The following is a 14196-nucleotide window of genomic DNA, read 5'->3' on the forward strand; positions in this document are numbered from 1 at the left end:
ATCAACATCCTCCACCAGAGAGGTATGTTTGTTAAAATTAATGAACCTACAGTGATACATCATAATCACCCAAAGTCCATAGTTTACCTTAGATTTTACTCTTGTACATAGTCTAAGGGTTTGAACAAATATATAATGATATGTATACTCTATTATAGTATCATACAGAGGATTTCCACTGCCCTGTAAAAGCTCTGTGCTTCACTTATTCACACCTCTACCCTTCAGTCACTGGCAACCACCAATCTATTTTACTGTATCCATAGTTTTGGCTTTTCCAAAATGTTATATAGTTGGAATCACACAGTATGTAGCCCTTCAGATTGACTTCTTTCACTTTGTAATGTGCATTTAAGATTTCTCCATGCTTTTTCATGGCTTGATATTTGTAAAACATTAATAAGATAAAAAAGTAGTTCCTAAAGTGGTATTTAATTTAAATAAAAATGATAGATAAAGCTAGATTTTTCATTTCTTTTTAATGCTGAATAATATTTCATTGTCTGGATATATCACAATTTATTTTTCAATGATTTGGCAATTATGAATAAAGCTGCTATAAGCATTCATGTACAGACCCTTCTGTGGACATGTTTTCAACTCCTTTGTGTAAATATCAAGAAGCACAATTACCTGATTGTATGATAAGAGTATGTTTAGTTTCATAAGGAACCACCAAATTGTCCACCAAAGTGTCTGTACTGTTTTGCATTCCTACCTGTCATGAATGAGAGTTCCTGTTGCTCCAGATCCTCACCAGCATTTGATTTTGTCGTATTCTGGATTTTAGCCATTCTAATAGGTGCATAGTGGTATCTCGTTGTTTTAATTTGCATTTCCCTGGTGACACAGGGTGTAGAACATCTTTTCATATGCTTGTTTTTCATTTGTATATCTTGTTTGGTGAGGTGTCTGTTAAGATTGTTGGATCATTTTTTAATTGGGTTGTTTGTTTTCTAATTATTGAGTTTTAAAAGTTCTTCATATATTTTGATTAGGAGTTCTTTATCAGATGTACATTTTGCAAATATTTTCTCCCATTATATGACTTACTGTCTCATTCTTTTGTCATTGTCTTTTGCAGAATGAGGCATTTAATTTTGATGAAATCCACCTTATCAATTATTTCTTTCATGAATTGTGCCTTTGATGTTTTATGTAAAAAGTCATTGCCATACCAAGGTCATCTGGGCTTTTTCTTACGTTACCTCTAGATTTCTGTAGTTTGTGTTTTACACTTTGACCCATTTTGAATTAATTTTTGTGAAAGGTATAAGGTTTGTGGTTAGACATGTGCATGTCTTGTTGTTCTAGCACCGTTTGTTGACAGAAAACAAACAAACAAACTTCTTTGCCTCATTGTATTGTTTTTCCTCCTTGGTCAAAGAATAGTTGACTGCATTTATGTGAGTCTGTTTCTGGGCTCTCTAAACTGACCCACTGAACTTTTATCTATTCTTTACCCAGTACCACACTGTCTTGACTATTGTAGCTTAATTGAGATATAATTTACATCATGACATTGTGTAACATATTAAGGTTTACAATGTGATGATTGCATACATGTATATATTTTGAAATGTTTAACAAAATAAGTTTAGTTAAAATATCCATTACCTCTCATATTTCCCTTTTATTGTGGTGAGAACATTTAAGATTTACTCTTTTAACAACTTTCAAGTATATAGTACACTATTGTTAACAAAAGTCATAAGGCTGTACATTAGGTCCCCAAAACTTCTTTTTCTTAAAACTGTGACTTTTTACCTTTTGACCAACATCCCATTTTCCCTATGCCTCAGTCCCTGGCAACCACCATTCTACTCTCTATATGAGTTTGGCTTTTTTTATATTCTACATATAAGTGAGACCATACAAAAATCTTCTTTCTTTATCTGACTTATTTTGCTTAGAGTAATGCTCTTCACAAATGGCAGGATTTTCTTCTTTTTATGGCCAAATTATATATATAATGTAATATATATTTATATAACATGTATAATCTATATGTATAAATATATATTTATATGTAATTTATATAATATATAATACATATTTTATTCTATACATTATATATTAACTAATATATATATATATATATCACATCTCCTTTATCCATTCATTCACTGATGAACACCTGGTTGTTTCATGTTTGGTTATTATGAACAGTGCTGCAATGAACATGGGGGTGAATATATCTGTTTTAGGTAATAGTTTCATTTTCTTTGGATGTATACCCAGAAATGGTATTGCTAGATCATATGGTAGTTGTATTTTAAATTTTTGGGGAACTTCCATATTGTTTTCCATAGTGGCTATGACAATTTACATTTCCACTGACAGTGAATGAGGGTTCCCTTTTCTCCACAACCTCACTAATACTTGTCTCTTGTCTTTTTGATGATAGCCATTGTAACAGATGTGAGGTGTGATGTCTTATTGTGGTTTTGATTTGCATTTCCCTGATGATTAATGTTGAGGAGCATTTCATGTATTTATTGGTCATTTATATTTTATTTAGGAAAATATTTCCTCTGCCCATTTTTAATTAGATTACCTATGTTTTCCCTATTGAGTTTCAGAGTTTGTTATATTTTTTTGAATGTTAACCTATTTTCTACTATATAGCATGTAAATACACTCTCCCATTCTGTATGTTGCTTTTCATTTTGTTAATTGTGTCTTCAGCTGTGCAGAAGATTTATAGTTTGATGTAATCCCACATGTTGAGTTTTATTTATGTGGCTTGGGCTTTTGGTGTCAGAACTAAACTTTGCAAGACTTTGTTCTTGAGATATTTTCCCTAATTTAATCTTTGTAGTTTTTTTGTCCATTTAAATTTTCTATTTCCTCATGATCAGTATTGGTGGGTTGTATATTTCTAGGAATATATCAAATTCTCCTAGGTTATCCAATTTGTTGACATGTAATTTTTGATAGTAGCTTCTTATGATCCTTTGTATTTCTATGGCATCGTTTGTAGGGTCTCTTCTTTCATTTCTAATTTTATCTGAGTCTTCCCTCTTTTTTTTCTTGGTTTGTCTAGTTAAATGTTTTTCAGATTTGGTTATCATTTCCAAAACCAGCTCTTGGTTTTATTAATTTTTATATTATTTTTCTGGTCTCTGTTTCATGTATTTTAGTTCATGTAATAGGGTAATAACAGTCCTGCAACTTTGTTCATCAATATTGAGTTGCCTAATATGTTTATTTTGGCTGTCTATATAAATTTTAGAAGCAGTTTTTCAATATCCATGAATTAACTTGCTGGAATTTTTATTGGGATTGCTTTTCATCTGTGAATTCAAGTTGGGAAGAATGGACATCTTTATAATGTTGAGTTTTTCTATTCAAGAGCAGGACATCACTCTTCATTTATTTAGTTCTTATATCAGAGTTTTGTAGTTTTTTCTCATATAGATCTTGTCAATATTTAGATTTATACCAAAATATTTCTTTTTTGGAAGGGGTACCAATGTAAATGATATTGTGTCTTTAATTTAATAATCCACTTATTAATTATTGATATATAGAAAATCAATTAATTTTTATATATTAACCCTATATCCTGCACCCTTACTATAATTGCTGGTTAGTCCAGTTTTTTTAAATTATTATTTTTCTTATTTTAGATTTTTTACATAGGTGATCATGTCATCTGCAAACAAGACCGTCTTGGGCACCTGGGTGGCTCAGTCGTTAAGCATCTACCTTCCGCTCAGGTCATGATCCCAGAGTCCTGGGATCGAGTCCCGCATCGGTCTCCCTCCTTGGGGGGAAGCCTGTTTCTCCCTCTCCCACTCCCCGCCCTTCTGTTCCTGCTCTCACTATCTCTCTCTGTCAAATAAATAAATAAAATCTTAAAAAAAAGACAGTCTTATCACATCCTTTCCAATCTATATACGTTTTTCTCTTTCCTTTCCTTTCCTCTCCTCTCCTTTTTCTCTTTCTTTTTCTTTCTTTCTTTCTTTCTTTCTTTCTTTTCTTTCTTTCTTTCTTTCTTTCTTGCTTGCTTGCTTTTCTTCCTCTTTCTTTCCTTCCTTCCTTCTTTTTTTTTTTTGTCTTATTTCAATTACCTTTCTAAAGTCTGATTATCAGTCACTATAGCAATGATTGGTTCACATGCTACAGAAATCATAACAATATGGCTTGCATTATAGTTATATTATTCTTCAGTTTCAGTTCCAAAACCCAATTTTGATATTAGGTATATAATTTTGCAACTCTCCTGGATTTATTTCTGATAAAATTTTTGGAAATTTATATTATGAAGAAGGAGATTATTGCTCCCCAAATCCTCTCACCTTTCTTTATTAATATTTTTTTAGATTTTTTAAATTTATTTACTTGACAGAGAGGCACAGCGAGAGGGGGAACACAGGCAGGGGGAGTGGGAGACGGAGAGGCAGCTTTCCCGCGGAGCAGGGGGCCTGATGCTGGGCTCGATCCCAGGATCCTGGGATCGTAACCTGAGCAGAAGGCCAACGCTTAACTGACTGAACCACCCAGGCGCCCCCCCCTCACCTTTTTGATGGCCATAACTTTACACTGTACAAATCCATTTGGTTACCTGGTTTTCAAAATTGACTTGGCCACAATTATCTAAGAATAAAGTAACACTAGCACTTCTAATTGACCTTCTGTCATTGTCTTGAAAGGAAGTGTATATGTTTCCCCCATAATGTAACTCATTCAATATAGAGCTTCTTTTGTGAAGAGCCATAATTCCAATGAGATGAGATTCCACCAGTCAGTTTCATAGGCTTTCTACCATTTTGCTCATGAGGTAAGCATGCCTGATGCAAATAAAACATATCTTGCTTTGCCTAGACCTACTACAGTTCCTGGGTTGATGAAAATTCTCACCAAGAAATGTTGTTTTGCTAATTGTATGAATTTGCTTTTGATAACTAAAGGTATGCAGGATTTATGAAAAGTCAACTAAAATTTTATATTCCCCAGCACACAAAGAGTTGTATTAACCACAGTCAGTAAATTTTAAATCTAACTATGGGACCTGTATTGTTTTATTATGGTTTTTCATCCATAATTATAGTCTAGTTAATTTTTATCCATATTTTCAGATCAATTCTTATGGCAAGGCACCATTCATTAGGATGTGCACATGACATGGGTATAGGCAATTTAATTATTGGTTTTTAAATTTGGAAATAATAAAATTATATCCATGTGCTTTTATGAGTGTAGCAGTTTGAGTAAAGAAATCATTATTATGTTATGGTTAACAACTCTTATCCTTTAAATAAACTATCTCATTTAATATCACTTAATGAGCCACTAAATATATTCAAGGGTTCATTAGAATCACTTAAATGCTCTAGAAATCATAAATGTGAAGTATACCCATCTGAAGATGGTTCAACACAGTTCATAAGGCATAACATATGTCATGAGCTGCTACTCAACTGCATATTTTACTCACTAGACAAATCAAGACTTATCTCCTTCTTTCCATTGAGCTCTAAAGGTTGCAACAAATTTTCCTTGAAAGGTCCTTAAGGGAAAAATTTCTATACTCACCATTTATGGTATAGAATAAAGTTGAATCCACTAGCTGTGAAAAATGCTAGAGAAAGCTTTCCTACTCAGTTATTTTCCCTAAATTTCTTTTCCTTCGGTCATATAATAATAATTTTAAGTGTGAATAATTTTTTTATGATTTTCTCTAAGAAAAAAAACCTCAGATACATCACTGTGGCCTGAGTTAATACATTCCCCTGGAAGTATAACATCAGATTGTATGTGAAATCTTTGCTTTCTTGACTGAGATCAGCCAGGGATAGTCATTTTCTCAATTTGAGCCTGGAGGTATTTCTAACAAAGAGATACATGTTTGTGGTTCTCTAGAAGAAGAGGGAATGAATTTGCTTTAAGAGGAGATTATTATTGTTGTCAATTTAGAAAGCTCAAAATGTATGTGCCAAAAAAACCTATAAAATGCCATGTGTTCACCCCTAAAATTATGATAATAAAATTGCTAATAATGTGTCTATTCTACATAATTCAAATGCCTCAATTTCCCTGTATGCAAGAAATGAGTGGGCAAATTTATGTCATCTCTTGGCCAGGGGCATTGTGAGGAATTAATTTTACACTTATTTTTTCCTCTTTAGATAGAAGTTGCTAGGACTATAGTAATAAAAATTGTTATAAGACCGTCTTTATATTTCAGACAGGCTGCATTTTGGAAATTTGTACTCCTTGAGTTTCAAAATGATTATTTATGTCAAAACTTTGTTCCAGTTGTCTTTGATAAGCATCATAAGTACAATGAATTACTTGTGCTTTCTTTTTAAAACTGACTTTGAATCTTTTAATACAAGTTTGTTAGTCACAATAGACTTGTTTCTACTTGCAGTGCATATAGTAATCTTGACTGCAGCTTCCTGCAGGGTCTAGGATATCCTGCCGAGCTTCACATGACCAACATTATAACAGTACTGCTTGCAACCCACTGCTTGTTTACTTCATATTCTCAACTCAAGATTATTCATCTCTTTTCCCCCAGATGTTAGTTGTCATTTAGCTCCTGTGACTTCTTAAAATCTAAACAAGGTCATTTTAGATTTTTTTTGGTCAAGATAGTAGCCAGCCAGTGCTTTCCCCAGACTTCCATTGAAAACACAGAAAGACAAGGTTATTAGCAGCAACGGCAACTCAGAAAATTGATTAAAAATTTATCAGAACTTAAGAGGATTTCTAATAACCAAAAAAAATCTGGTATGGAATATTGGGACAATGCAAGAAATCAGTAAATCAGATTTTACACTCAATGTGTTTCTCTGTGTCAGAGGTATGGATGATTTGCTGACCTGGAGGAAAATAGCCATGCCTCATACTACATCGGATCTGCTTTATGAGGCAGGCAGGCAATAAGAACTTCATTTTCCTATTCTCCCCATTGGTATTTCTTTTTGTCTGCATCACTTATCAAGTAAATTTCTCAGCAGTGTTACTGGAAGGAGGAGTGGGAAAGCAGTAGAGCGCTACATCCTGGGATGTGGAATCCTGATAGAGAATGGGTAGAACAGAGCCCTCTGGGGGTGCAATTTTATTGAATTGTTTTCAGGCAAGAAAAGAATTACAGACTGTTTCAAATTGTCTGGAAAAAATGCCCTCCTCACAAACTGAAGTTCAGGAATGGTGAACAGGCAATCTCTCCTCCATCCAGCAGAGCCATGCTACATGAATGACTGATAGATACTGTAAATGTGGCTTGGATCTACAGCAACAAACAAACAAACAAAATATTAGTGATATAAGCAATACTTTTAACAGCCACTAGGCTGATGCTTCTCAGCATGTGCTCCAGGTACCACCTTCACTAGCCTAACTTTGGAAGCTTGTTAAATGTATAAATTCCCCAGCCTCCTTTTTTTCCTCCACATTTCTCAGCTTTGTTGTGATAACACCCCCACAACTTTAGTGACTGACAATAACAAACATCTGTTTAGTGCTCAGTATTGCTGGAGTTTGATCTACATGTTTTCTTGTTCTTGGATATTGCCTGAAGGAACAGCCCCTCCATGGCACATGTTGTTCTCCTCACAGAGGTCAGCATCAAGAGATGCACAGAACTGTATTTGAGGGTGCCTGGGTGGCTCAGTTGGATAAGTGACTGCCTTCGGCTCAGGTCATGATCCTGGAGTCCCAGGATCGAGTCCCACATCGGGCTCCCTGCTCAGCAGGGAGTCTGCTTCTCCCTCTGACCCTCTCCCCTCTCATGCTCTCTCTCTATCTCATTCTCTCTCTCAAATAAATAAACAAATAATCTTAAAAAAAAAAAGAATTGTATTTGAAATGCACTTTTGGATGTTGAATGTGTTACACAGACTTACATTCTATTGTCCAAAGCAAGATACCATTAGGAATATACTACAAACCATATAGTATATGTATATTTCTTTTCAAGGAAGGGAGAATCAGTTGTGAAGAATACTACAGTCTTTCATAACCTCAGAAAATATATTTTTCAGTAGGGTAAGTGGGGCCCATTAATTACATTTTAAGAGTCTGTCCCTATTATATATATATATAGAGAGAGAGAGAGGAAGAGAGAGAGAGAGAGGGAGAGAATATATATATATATATATACATACTTAAGATTATTTATTTATTTGACAGAGAGAAAGAGAAATCACAAGTAGGCAAAGAGGAAGGCAGAGGGAGAGAGAGAAGTAGGCTCCCTGCTCAGCAAGGAGCCCAATGTGGGGCTTGATCCCAGGACCCCAAGTTCATGACTTGAGCTGAAGGCAGATGCTTAACCAACTGAGCCACCCAGGAGCCCCTATACCGATATACATTTAACTTGAGAATCACCAAGCCATGTGAATAATTATAAATTTTGTGTTCTTTCTTATATGGTAAAGTGGGGATTATGAAAAATATCATAGGAAAGCATAATTTGGCAAAAATTATTGAAGGTACATTTTTAGAAACACCTCCTTTGTGTTTTGATAACTCTTAAACAAATTGGATAATTGGTGAAATAAAGAGACAACATTCTGGAATTAGTAGAGATCAGATTATGAAATAAGTAGAGGTAAAATGAGACTTGAAGAGATATATCCAATATCAAACATTTAATCTGAATTAGAAACATTAATGACCATAATTGGCAATGCATAGTATTAAATCCGCAAAATGGAGAACAATCCTTCAGACTTAAATATAGAAGGATGTATAAACATAACATAATAAAATTTAAAAAATAACATTGATGCAGCAGAAGTTGATAAATATGTAAAATAGATAATACAAACTTAATATTCAGATTATTGATGTTACAGTAATCGTAAGAAAAAGAGAACAAAACATTCTGTGTAGAAAAAATATGAGTTTGCACATTGAAAGAGCACAGGTAATATCAAAATTTTTAAATGTATATATGCATAAATTATTATGCATTTCTATAAGATTTACGTATTATATATAGAATATATAAAACTTTTGAATTTTAAGAAAACATTGTTCAAATGTCCAGGAAAGAAAAAGAGATGACTTTAAACATTTCTCTGTGTGACATCAGACGTCTGCTGAACAACACTGAGCCAATGAAGCATCATCTGCAGATATTTGAAGGAAAATGTTATAAACTCAAATTTCTATATCTAGACAATTCATCTTACTCATCTAAAGCCAATAAAATAACAATCCCATATTTTCAAAGTTTCAGAAAGTGCACCATCTATATTTTTCTCCTGATGTATCCCAAATATGAGAGTTTTCTAAATATGCGAGAAATAACTCCTTTAAAAGTTATATAATGAAAATAGTTATCTAGATCTAAAAATAACAAAATATAGTAATACAAATATTATATACATACCTATGATAAATTTTAATCTATAAATTAGGCATATTAACAGATTAATAGCAATAAATGATGATAAAATAGAATAATTATGATAATATGCTATAATAGAAGTTATGTGAATATGGGCTCTTTCTCTAAATATCTTTTGTACTATGCTCATTCCTCTTATGATGTGAGATGATAAAATACCTATGTGATGACAGGACTTGAGGGGAATGACCAAATCATTGTGATGTAGTCTTCTTGGCCTTATGGTGGTAAGTCAGAGGGAGGATCATCTGCTTCTGGACTGCTGTTGACCACAGATAACTGAAAGCATGGGAAGCAAACTCATGGATAAGGCAGGACTACTGTATTAACTTTAGTTAAGAATATATCTAGAATATAGCAATTCTTCAATTTCAAAAACTTGTGGTTTCACCAACCTATAAAAATAGACATCTGGTAAAGAAGAGAATAATTTTGATATCCTTTAAAAATTATGGGGTTAACTATCAATGGGTAAATATTCTAGCCCTCATTAGAAAAATTATTTAGTTGTATTTAAAAATTCCTTTACCCTCTCAACAGATGAAGTTGCTCTTGAATTTTAGCACTAGGATTAGTTTAACTGTGAGAGTTTGCTATCTCTAGAAAACTCTGATTTTGTGTTTAAGCCAGTGACATTCATTTAGGCCTTCTACTAATAATGCTATTTGAATTGCACCAGTCTTTTGATAATTAAGGTGATATTAGGTCCTGACTTGAATGGTGGTCCAGGTTTAATTCTGTTATCTGAGAATAAGTCCTGATCGTACACCTTCTAATATGCCAAAGGGTCTAACTTTGGTAAATTAAATGACTAACTTATTGTATTGATAAAGAAATATTGTATAAAATATAAGTTCCCTCAGAAATACTATAACTGAATCATTATTTAATACCATTCCCTTTACTTTACCACAGGTGGACAAAGTCATTGAATATGAGTAGATTCTTAGCAGTTTTGAAAAATAAAAAGCTATTGTATTTACCACCTACTTGAAATTTCTGTATTTTATTTACAAAGATTTTTCAATATATTCTTCCTAGAGCTCAGAGATAAGAAAAAAATAACGCCTCCCTTTGTAAATTAAAATATTATGTTTGGGGCACCTGTGTGGCTCAGTCGGTTAAGTGTCTGCCTTCAGCTCAGGTCATAGCCCCAGGGTCCTGGGATCGAGTCCCACATCGGGCTCCCTGCTCCGTGGGGGTCTGCTTCTCCCTCTGCCTCTGCCTTTCTCTCTCTCTGCCTCTCATGAATAAATAAAAAAAATAAAAATCTTTTAAAAAATTTAAATACTCTGTTTGATTTATAATTTAGTGTCTGCCATTCATTCTGTTTCTTTTAGCCTTCACTTCCAAGAAATATTGAACCAGGTTTTGCTCTGAAATATAAGACCTTCCTTCAGCCTAGGTTTTCTAGGAAAATTATTTGTTTCCTACCATTTGTTGTTTTGTGATTTGTTTATATTTTTACATATTTATATTTTTACATTTAAATATAAACCTACCTTAATTTCTTGGAAATAGGCAGAATTTGTGTGTATGTAAAATGAACAATAGTATTTTAAGTGATTTAAGGAATTTTACTATTAAGCTGTAGTAAGTCATAACTTTTGTATTGAAATTGCCCACATTATTGTTTAGTGACTTCATAATGCTTTCTGTTTTGTATTATTTTCATTGTTTTTATTTTTTCTTTTAAACACTGCAAATATAACTCCTATTTTGGAACAGCTCTTCCATATGTTCATATACTGAGCCACAGTAATGCCCCCTTATAAAATAAGCTATATTTCTCAGCAACTGAAAGAAGTATTATTGAAGAAGAAATTAAGTAAATGATTTTTAAAGGGAATAATCTATTTTTAATCAAATATCCTCTCCCTAAAATTTCAAAGCCATAAAATAGTTGAATAATAAAATTATAATTGTTGGTTAAAAATGAAGGGGAGTAAGTCAGAGGGGGAGACGAACCATGAGAGATGATGGACTCTGAAAAACAAACTGGGGGTTCTAGAGGGGAGGAGGGTAGGGGGATGGGTTAGCCTGGTGATGGGTATTAAAGAGGGCACATTCTGCATGGAGCACTGGGTGTTATGAACAAACAATGAATCATGGAACACTACATCAAAAACAAATGATGTAATATATGGTGATTAACATAACAATAAAAAATTAAATCATAAAAAAAAGCAATAGTTCTTTTTAAAAAGAAATGGCAGGGACACCTGGGTGGCTCAGTCGTTAAGCATCTGCCTTCGGCTCAGGTCATGGTCCCAGGGTCTTGGGATCGAGCCCCGCATGGGGCTCCCTGCTCCTTGGGATGCCTACTTCTCCCTTCCCACTCCCCCTGCTTGTGTTCCCTCTCTCCCTGTATCTCTCACTGTCAAACAAGTAAATAAAATCTTAAAAAAAAAAAAGAAATGGCAATCATTATATTAAGTGATTGTGGGAATCATTAAATCATGTTTTTCTGATTTTGTGTGACTTTTTTCACTATTTCAACATTTGCCTTTTTTTTAATTTTACTTATTTATTTGAGAGAGAGAGAGAGAACACAAGAGCAGGGTGAGGGGCAGAGGGAGAAGCAGACTCCTGGCTGAGCAGAGAGCCTGATGTGGGGCTAGATCCCAGGACTCTGGGATCATGACTTGAGCCAAAGGCAGACACTTAACTGACTGAGCCAGGCACCCCTTAACATTTCCTTTTTAATGAAATGACTCAAGAAAGGTTTCCAAATTCAGGTAGTATCAGACATATTTTTACTCTTAAATGTTCATGGTGGCTTACTCTCAGGATGCCCACCTTTTGTTGCTACCACATATCCCATTGAAGCAGTGGGTATTCAACCATATTCCATGGCTCAGTCATCTAGCTACATTGTTGTTTTTTCCTTGGGTTTGGACAATTTGACCCTGTATTTGCCATGGTAAAATAATCACATGAATTTTTCAAACAAACAAATTTCCAACTGAAAATGTCCACAAAATACGAATGGGTTTTTGTACTGTTTATACAAAATTTTCAAGGAAAATCAAAGATGCAGGTGCAGATTAATTCACTATGGGTTCAGAAATTCCATATAAAGAAAGTTCTGCATTCTAAGAGAGATGATCTACATAAGAAACATAGTTTAAATTGCCAAGGTACATTTACATTTAATGTTTTGGTAGACATATATGGTAAAGACAACATAAAATAACTCAAAAATAATAAAGCTAATTTTTATTGATTACCACTCAATCAACCAATTAATCAAAATGAAAGGTATTTCAAAAATTTATGTGGTGATTTCAGAAGTATTTCAGGTATACTATTTTGTCATCTACTAATCCAGTCGAAATTATCACCCTTAACCCAATGTCCTCAATCATCTTTCCTTGTTCCTTTGCCTCTCTCTTCATCTATTAAATATTGTCGTGCCTAGCCTAGATTTGTTTTCTTTTCTGTATGTATAACATATTTGAGTAAATGAACCCAGTTTTATATCTTTAATTACCTTCCACATCCCAGTAATCTCCAAAAACACTTCCAACCTTAATCTATTCCTTAAATTCTAGGCAGATATTTAACTGCCTTCTTGATTTTATCTCTATCTATCATTGATCTATCATATATCTATCTTTCAATCATTGATCTATATATTTACATCATCTAACAGATATTTTAAAATTAATGCTGAACTCTCAATTTCCTCACTCTACCCAAAGTTAGTCTTCCCCACAGGCTTCCATCCATATCAATAAATTACCCACTTGTTTAAGCAAAAAACAAAACAAAAAACCTCTAAGTAATCATTGATTTCTCTTTAATTCAGCCATCATATCTAATACATTGGCTAATTCATTATATCTAACTCCAAAACTTATCTTAATTGATCAATGTCTTTCCATTTCCACATCTATTGCATGATTATAAGTCATTATTCTCTCTTACATAGACCTCTATAATACTCACTTACCTAATCATGCTGTGTCTAGTTTTGCCAACCCCAAATCCAATCTCTATTAACAACCAGACTTATTTTAATGAAAATAAATCACAAAATTTCCTCTTTATCCCTGCTTATAAGATATGCCCCCTGTCACTTATATCATGGTCTTTATCTTGTACCATTTCCCAGACAATTACACTTCATACCTGTTGCCTAACTTTTAGATCCTTCATCACTACAAATTCATCTAGATGTTGAATTGTTACTCTGAATGCTTTCTGTTATGTTGATATTGTTCACAACCTTGTGTTATTCAGTCGTCTCTATTCTCAAATGCTACCTCAGTAAAACTTTCACACACCACCAAGTCTGAAGTATCTACATAGTTATGTGCTATTATTACATCACTTAGCTTTATGATTTTCTAGCACATGCCACTGTTTTTATTTTCTTATTGCCTGTATCCCTGTACTAAAATATAATTTCCATAAGAGCAAGTTTTTTTTTCTTATTACTAAACCCTCAATGTCTAGAAGAATGCCTAGAACATAGTAGATATTTGATAATTATGGATTGAAAGAATTGGTGAATAAAAGAGTGGGTAGGAGCTATTTGGCTACTTCTGTGCTTTGATTTTTTCGCTTACTTCTCTTGGGATGAATATTGTCCCTCTAATTCCTGTCCCTTCATATAATCAATCGTCCTCTTTCCTCCTCCAATTTGGATATTTCAAAGACTATTGTAATTATTTCATAATATGAACAATATTCTTTGAAAACTTGGAGACACTGTACATATATATAAATTATTTTATTTAATTATTATTACATTGTGAACTCAAAGCACCAGGCATAACTCAAATACCCAAAGAGAGTAATTCTTTACATCTCTTTAATTGTCT

At 33.5% G+C, this 14196-nt stretch overlaps 1 long non-coding RNA gene across 1 annotated transcript; it reads right to left on the reverse strand.

Annotated features, from left to right (window-relative positions):
* Positions 1–7066: 7066 nt before the first annotated feature.
* LOC113925031 lies at positions 7067–13614 on the reverse strand. The gene is made up of 3 exons (XR_003520900.1): positions 13502–13614; positions 9527–9646; positions 7067–7243 (listed from the first exon to the last, which is right to left on the reverse strand). It is a non-coding gene; the product is annotated as an uncharacterized LOC113925031 (long non-coding RNA).
* Positions 13615–14196: the final 582 nt, after the last annotated feature.

Source organism: Zalophus californianus, chromosome 4, assembly GCF_009762305.2.
Source record: "Zalophus californianus isolate mZalCal1 chromosome 4, mZalCal1.pri.v2, whole genome shotgun sequence".
Classification (NCBI taxonomy): Eukaryota; Metazoa; Chordata; class Mammalia; order Carnivora; family Otariidae; genus Zalophus; species Zalophus californianus.